Below are 8,630 nucleotides of genomic sequence, written 5' to 3'. Positions count from 1 at the left end.
TTTTTTTTTTTTTTTTTTTTTTGACATAGGGTCACCTCTGTCACCCAGGCTGGAGTGCAGTGATGTGATCAGAGCTAACTGCAATGTCGACCTCCAAGGCTTAAGCGATCCTCCCACCTCAGGCTTCTGAGTAGCTGGGACTACAGGTGCACACCACCACACCTGGATAATTTTTGTATTCCTGTATTTTTTGCAAAGATGGGGTTTTGCCGTGTTGCCCAAGCTGGTCTCATGTGATCCACCCACTTCAGCCTCCCATTGTGCTGGGATTACAAATGTGAGCCATGTGTGCTGGGCCTGTCTTCTTTTCTATAATGACCATGACCATGGATTTCATGTACCAACATTTTTCTAACAATAATATTTACAAAGCATACTATGAAAAATGTTCAGAGAAAAAGAATACAAAGTTGTAAAATACATATATAACTAGTTTTTTTTTTTTTTTTTTTTTTTTTTTTGTTAAAGGCAAGAAAGAAAGTAGATTGTCCAGGAAGATAGTTACTCCCACTTTATATTTCTTTGGTGAACTCATCAAAAGGTCCAAGAGTAGAATCACGGGTCAAAGTACCCCGGCTTTAACTTCTGGTTCAGAGAATCCTAACAACTGACATTGTCACCAGCAAGGTTGGTCTTTGACCACAGGATTAACTCTCAAAGCAATTCTCATCTGACATTAGCTGCTTAGCTTTCCACTGATATGTTGACTCCAGGAGGTTCCTTGAGTTCTGTGTGTTCGGCCGGCCTCTGGTGGCCCCATTATTATTTTCTGCTAGGTAAAGGTCAGTCACCTGCACACAGATCTCATCACTCATATGCTGCAGCAAGCAGCTAACAAAGGCAAGCTGTTAGTGAACACAGAAAACATTTCTCCACTATACAGTCAACGTGCCTTTGACTGATCCAGTCACTCAGATCAAAAGAGGTTTTGGGTTTTTTTGGCCGGCAATTTTAGAAAATTAATCACACAAACCACTATGTCAATTTCTTGGAGAAGAATCAAGCCAAGATTTTCAACCACATCGGTGACCCATTGTAAAACTTTCTTACCTATTTAAAATAAAAACCATAGAGAACTCAGGTTAATGTACTGTTTATTTAAAATTCTAAGGATCTTTAAATAATTTTTCCTGGATCATACTTTTATTGCATTTTAAAATCATTTAGAATTTGCTTTCACACATATTCTCTCTCATTTGATCCTCACAACTGCCCTGGGAAGCAGGTTGGAGAGAGAGTTGGGGCCGGTTAGGAGACAGATTTACACAATGCATAAGAAAGCTCACTGTGAGCCGGGTGAGGAAGGGAGCCTTGGAGAATCATGAATGCAGTATCTATGTCTATATTCCCAGCCCAACTACAAAGCCTGAAATTCATTAGGTATTTAAGAAATAGCTGCTGAATTATTGCCTAGGGGTGCTCAGCTGAAGAAGCAGGATTGGGACTAACAGTCAAGCTTCCTGACTCCTAGCCCAATACTTTTCCAAACACACCACCTATTTTTCTATATCTGATAGAAAGTATAGTGCTTAAGATGTACATAATGTGAACTCACTTTCAATACAGGCCAATCATGATTGACTATCAGTAGCTTTTGTGACAATCTTAGTAAACTAGAAATAGAAAACTGAACCTTTCAGAGTTCCCGTTCTCATGGCATATGCTGTTTCTGTTTTGAAATAAAAATCCTTCCAAATGAAACTGTATCCATCAAAATGACAGAGAAGTGAAAAATAGATATAAAAATAAAACATTAATTTCAATATTGATTTGTCTGTTTTGCTTTAAAATTATCATAACCACCAAGCCATTCTGTTTTTAGGAAGATACATTCTTTTTGAAGTGTTAGAAACCATGATAACTATTCTTAAGTCCTAAATGACCAGTATGTGTATTAGTAGATAACTGGACACAGTGTAAAGTCAGAAGGGTGACTGAGTGTGGCAGAAAGGGCAGTATGTCCAGCAACTGCAGATGGATAAATGACAATGAGTCTAGATAATGGATTCTGATACAGCCATTCAAATAATGCTTATGAGTACTTGATAACATAGGGAAAAGCTTAAGATACAGTGTTTGAGAGAGAAAAGGAAAGGTGGAAAAAAATAGATGGAAAGCATGACTTCAATCATGCATACAGATGCTTCCACTTTGTACTTTTTTTCTTTTTTTTTTGAGACAGAGTCTTACTCTGTCGCCCAGGCTGGAGTGCAGTGGCATCATGATCTCGGCTCACTGCAGCCTCTGCTTCCTGGGCTCAAGCAATGCTCTCACCCCGGCCTCCTAAGTACCTGGGACTACAGGCATGTGCCACCATGCCCAGCTAATTTTTTGTATTATTAGTAGAGATGGGGTTTTTCCATGTTGCCCAGTCTGGTCTCAAACTCCTGAGCTCAAGTGATCTACCTGCCTCAGCCTCCTAAAGTGCTGGGATTATAGACGTGAGCCACTGCCTCTACTTTATACTTTCTTGTTGAAGTAGACTGTATTACTGATGCCCCACCCACACCTTCTTTTTGGATATCTGGCCCCTCCTTGAGTCTCTGGAAAGGGCAGCACTACAAATCCAGGGACAACTAGGGACTCCCACCCTCACTGCTAGGCAGATCAGATTCTCTCTCCTGCTCATTGGAAATGACACAGAGAGTTTTCAATAGATTTTTTGCAGAGGAGCATCTGTACGGAAAGGTCTAGTAACACTGGGACCAGGGGTACTGCCAGCGCAAGCCAAAGCCTCAGAGGCTGGAGGAGCCTGAAGCACGTGCTGAATGTCCATCTGCAGAGCAAAGCACAAGCATGGAGCAGAAGTCCAGAGTGAAGGCATGCAGGAGGGAAAAATAACCTCCCAGCCCAATCCTTCCATGGTGTGGTCCTATTTTGAGTTCTGTACTTAGATGTCTGTGAGGTTGCCTGTTGTATTCTTAATACAAATCCCTCTTAAGCCAGCATAGAATAGGTTAAGATAAATGTAATGACTTGACTTGGCTGGAGTGCAGTGGCATGATCATGGCTACTGTAGTCTCAACTTCCTGGGCTCAGGTGATCCTTCCCCTTCAGCCTCCTGAGTAGCTGGGAGGGCCACCACACTGGGAGTACAGGCATGGGCCACAACGCCCAACGAATTTTCTGTATTTTTCTCACAAAAATATTTTTCAGAAGAAATCTTAGGTATAATATATTGAAAATCACTGATTGCTTTTTCTTCATCTTTTTTCCTGTGAATGTGTAGGTGTTTGAGTCTCTTGTATTTCTTCTTTTACACAGGATATGGGCTGTTTGAAAACTATTTCATTATCTTCATCATCATCATTCATTTCAGCCACTTCAGATTTTCATCTCTCCAGAAATGTTAATGTACAAACCGGTGTGGGGCCCTGGGTATCCAGTCTGCTCAGGAGTACCTAAAACCTTTTTCTTCTTCTTATGTAAAACCTGGCCTTTGTACACGTCTGACAATTTGTTTTTGAAAAACTTTCCGTTTTCTATAAAATTAAAGAGGAAAATCATACTCAATTCCTTTTTAAGCTAATTTCTTCGTGAGTAATCCTTGTTTCTTTTTAAATCGCTGCTCCATCCGTAGCTTTTGTGTAAGTGCCGATTCTGATTATACGTGTCACTGATGGATATGATGGCTGCTTAAATGGAATATTCCAGTCTTGAAAGAGTTCTTTCTGTACTTTTTCAGGTGGCATAAAATGACTCTCCAAGAGTCTTTCACCAAACAGGTAGTTGTTCATTGTTTCAACTTGGCAACATCCTCAGTCTCAAACTCCACAAATGCATAGCCTTTGCTATTTCCAGTCCTTTTCTTTCTGGATAGTCTGAACCTTGTAACAGTGCCACACTGGGAGGACAGGAAAGGATCTGGGTTTCATTCAGTAGGTTAGGTAGGTGGCGCACATAGACTACTCCAGGAGAAAGGTGTTCTTGTTTTTTTTTTTTTTTTTTTTTCTGAGATGGAGTTTCACTCTTGTTGCCCAGGCTGGAGTGCAGTGGCATGATATCAGCTCATTGCAATCTCTGCCTCCTGGGTTCAAGCGATTCTTCTGCCTCAGCCTCCCGAATACCTGAGATTATAGGCATGTGCCACCACACCAGGCTAATTTTTGTATTTTTAGTAGAGACGGGTTTCTCCATGTTGGTCAGGCTTGTCTTGAACTCTCAACCTCAGGTGATCTGCCTGCCTCAGCCTCCCAAAGTGCTGGGATTACAGACATGAGCCACCGTGACCGACCAGTTGTTCTTGTTTTTCTTTGTCTGGGTGTGCGCTTGCAAACCTGCGCCACCTTCTTCTGAAGCTCAGCATCTACCTGCAGGTTCAGTAACAGGATAGGCACAGCCAGGCTGGAAAAGGCTGCCATGCCAAAAGTGGCCAACACCAACTCCATGAGGCACTCCCGGTAACACCCAGTTTTTTATATTTCTAATATAAGCAGGGTTTTGCCATGTTGCCCATGCTGGTCTAGAACTCCTGGACTGAAGCGATCTGCCTGCCCTGGTCTCCCAAAGTACTGGGATTATAGGCATGAGCCACTGCACCCAGGCTTGACTTTGAAATATATGTTGTACATCCAGTCAGCAGTGAACTCTGGGGGAACACCAAAGGTGAGGAGAATGAGAGAAGAGATACCTCCAATTAAAGGAGTTAAGAAGAGATACTTGAACTTATGTTTTAAAAAGCCATTGCAGGTTGGGCACAGTGGCTCGTTCCTGTAGTCACAGCACTTTGGGAGGCCGAAGTGGGTGAACCGCTTGAGCCTAGAAGTTTAAGACCACCCTGGACAACATGGCAAAACTCCATCTGTACAAAAAATACAATACATTAGCCGGTCGCTGTGGTGCCTGTGGTACCAGCTACTCCGGAGGCTGAGGTGGGAGGTGGAGGCTACAGTGAGCTGAGATTCACCACTCCACTGCAGCCCAGGCTGCAGTGGAGTGACACCCTGTCTTAAAAATAAAATAGTCACTGTTTTGGGGTTTTCTGCATGAAATCTCTGTTGCCATTGGAAAAAAAAAGGGTTGGGACAGTATGTATTACTGATTCAAAAATCATAATCAGCTGCTTAGAGTAAAAAATTGTATCTATTGTTTCAAAAACCAACCTTAGGATTATTAAAAGTAGTTTTATTGGATTTTTCTTTAAGGTGTACTGATTCACTCAGGTCTGTCACTTCCAAGCCCATGTTTTACTACTTTGTAACCCTATTTGGAAGGAAAACGGCAGCTAAGATTAGGATCCATCCTGAGATGAAAAGTTTCACACATATACACCACACATACCCCCACCACAGTGTGATGACACAGTGACCCAGCCTTAGACTAATGGTACCACTGTCAGCAAATGCATTTTTTTCTTTATTCTAGATTTTTAAAATTTCTTTTAATGGCAGCAAATGCATTTAACATTTTATTGAATTTCCCAACAGCTGCCATTTGGTTTGTAGAGCAAATTGTTTACAAAGTAACCTGTTTCCATTTTTGGTATTTTAATGAAAATTATGTTCTTCAGTTTTAAAGCCCCGTCCCTCTCCCAAAGAAAGACTAATAACTAACTACCAAGTAATGATTATTTAGGAAAAGAACAAAAGCAAAAACAACTTTTAAACACTTCTGGAACATGGGTAAGGGTCCAAAGTCAAGACCTTCTAGGCCCAGTGGAGGTGCTAGGCTGCCTCAGGACACCATCAGCACTTCCCCATCCACAACATCTTCAACACCGGGGAGCCATGTGCGGACCCCGGGGGTCTTCCTGTTCCACAAGCTCCCCTCTCTTTTTCCTCTCCACCATTGCTGTTGGGCCTCCCCTCCAAATCTGCCTAACGAAGGTAGCAGGGTCTTTAATACTGTTCGGCTTTGTCAGTGGAGACAGGGTACTCTAGAAAGCTGAGAGATTCCCTGGTCCAGTCTAGGGGAGGAAAAAATATGCAGTGTAGCATAGATGGTTTCACTTGTCCACTCAGACACATGCTCATACTTATTTGATGGATGTATCAGATACTTCAAAAGTCCTGATGTGTAGTAGAACAAAAGTTGCTTGTAAAAAGGAAGTTGTGAAATAACAAAAATGTCTGCAGCAGTTCAGGCTCCTGATGACAAAGCTGGTTCTGCTAAGTAGTTATTCTGACATGCACAGCAGCTTTCCCTAGAAGTCCTGTGTTCTGAGGGGTTCATTTAGACCACAGGAAATTGAAATCAAAGTTTAAAAGGCTCTCTGCTGATAAAATGTGCTATATCCATCAATGAACTTCTACTCAGTAATGAAAGGAACAAATTACCAAAACCTGTTACACATCATGGACCAACCTCAAAAACATTAGCTAAGTAAAAAAGCCAGACAGGAAACCACATATTGCATAATTCCATTGTTTTGAAATGTCCAAAAAAGGCAAGTTGATAGAGACAGAAGTGGTCTGATTTACCTCAAGAGGTAGGGATTCAAGCTCTCTAGAGTACATGTGATACAAACATGAGAAAAAATAAGGAAAAGAAAATAAATTTAAACATAAGTAAATGAAATGATACTTCTCCCTGATTATAAAGAAAATGGCATTCTTTTTGTAATAATTCCGAAGACAAAATATGAAGAAAAGTCTTCAATTTTGTCACTCAAAACATTCTGGTTTGTTGCTTTTTATATTTCTTTATGTGTATAAACATTTTAAAAAGTAGAATCATAATATATAGTCTTTTGTCACTATGTTTTGGGCATATTTGTATGGCAGTAAATATATCCTCGGCATCATCTGTTTTAAAAGCTCGATGTATATTAAGCTAATCATTGCCACCCCTGAAGTAAGTTGTCTTTTATATATATATATTTTAATGGACTCGAGCAAGCATTTTTGGACTGAATTCATAGAAGTAGAATTTCTGGAGGAAAATAACATAAAACAGTTTGAGGATTTTTAAGAAATTTTCAAATTATCCTGCAGAAAAATTGGTTCAGTTTATACAGCCACCAACAGGAGCAGAGCTCCAGTTTCCCCATACCATTTGCCCTCTTTGCTGGTATTTAAGCAGAAAATCTCATTGTTTTCATTACATTTCTTTGGTTTCTACTGCTTTTGATTTTTCTTTTCTTTTCTTTTTTTTTTTTAGATGGAGTCTTGCTCTATAGCCCAGGCTGGAATGCAACTGTGCAATCTCGGCTCACTGCAGCCTCTGTCTCCTGGGTTCAAGCCATTCTCCTGCCTCAGCTTCCTAAGCAGCTGGGATTACAGGTGCCTGCCACCATACCTGGCTAATTTTTGTATTTTTTAGTAGAGATGGGGTTTCACCATGTTGGTCAGGCCGGTCTCGAACTCCTGACCTCAGGTGTTCCAACCGCCTTGTCCTCCTAAAGTGCTGGGATTACAGGCGTGAGCCATGGCACCCACCCTTGAATCTTTTTTATATGCTTATTGGTCATTTTTTTCCTTATAGGAAGTGCCTGTTTCTTCATTGCCTATTTTCTGGCCAACCTCCAAAGTCACATTTCACTTAAATTTTATCCTGCTGATTGAAAGCATTTGAATATAAACAGAAGCAGGACAGACTGTAATTATGTAGATCTTGCTCTCTCACCCAGACTGGAGTGCAGCGGCATGATCATAGCTACCACAGCCTTGTACTGCTGAGCTGAAGCAATTTTTCTACCTCATCCTCCCAAGTAGCTAGGACTACAGGTGTGTGCCATGATGCCCAGCTAATTCTTAAAAATTTTTGTAGGGATGTGAATTCACTGTGCTGCCCAGGCTGGTCTTGAACTCCTGACATGAAGTGATCCTCCCACCTTGGTTTGCCAACGTGCTGGGATTACAGGCGTGAACTACTGCTCCCGGCCGAGAGCTCATTTTGCTTGCTAGTGGAGTTCTTGGTATCTTTTTATGTTTGAGGCTTTGGTGCTAGTGCTGAAGTATTACACTCACCATCTGAGGTTTATAGGACTTTTGTTTTTAATATTGAACAGATGGAACTGTTTCGTTCTGTATCTTTGCAGGCATACAAATTGTGCCTACCAGGATTCTGCTTTATATCCATTGAAAGCAAAAAGTAATACAGTAAAACTTTGCCTGGCTTACAGACTTTGAAAGAATGGAGTATTTTGATTTAATTCTATTAACTTGGAAGTGTGAAGGTGAAAAGAATTCAAAACTTACATTTCTGGTTGAATGCAATTTGAAAATACAGCCAATCATTCCCCTTTTCTTCTGTAGTAAGTTTGGACATCCCAATCTACTTGGTGTTTTATTGTAGAACTGCTAGTGTGCCTGAGACTTACATTGTGAAGATAAGTTTTTAAAACTTCAGAGGTAAGAGGGTGTAAATGGTATTGTATGAGATCAGGCTGGATGAGCACTGACACTTGTAAATACACTTTTTAGAGTGAATCTCTGATTGCCACTTGTTTTCTTATTAACTCATAAAAATAAAACACATCGGATGGAGAGTTGGAGTAGGAAGGAGACTTACGTGTTTTAATTGCATGTCCTGGTTTCATATCAAGACAGAACATATGGCATCCCTGGCTTTGGACCTACAGAAGGAAACACATTATTCTACCTACTGTATGCCAGAGGTTCTTGAACATCTGGAGGGATTACTGCAGCACAGATTGCTGAGCCCTACTCCAGAGTTTCTGATTCACCAGG

The 8,630-nt window shown here is 40.9% G+C and overlaps 1 pseudogene; it reads right to left on the bottom strand.

The window, feature by feature from the left end:
- Window positions 1-3,185: 3,185 nt before the first annotated feature.
- Window positions 3,186-4,361, bottom strand: LOC105505148 (annotated as a pseudogene).
- Between the last annotated feature and the right edge of the window lie 4,269 nt (window positions 4,362-8,630).

The sequence above is a fragment of the Colobus angolensis genome, unplaced genomic scaffold (assembly GCF_000951035.1).
Source record: "Colobus angolensis palliatus isolate OR3802 unplaced genomic scaffold, Cang.pa_1.0 Scaffold99, whole genome shotgun sequence".
In the NCBI taxonomy this organism is placed as follows: Eukaryota; Metazoa; Chordata; class Mammalia; order Primates; family Cercopithecidae; genus Colobus; species Colobus angolensis.
The sequence above is the reverse complement of the archived record's forward strand: the minus strand, read 5'-3'. Positions and strand labels throughout refer to the sequence as shown.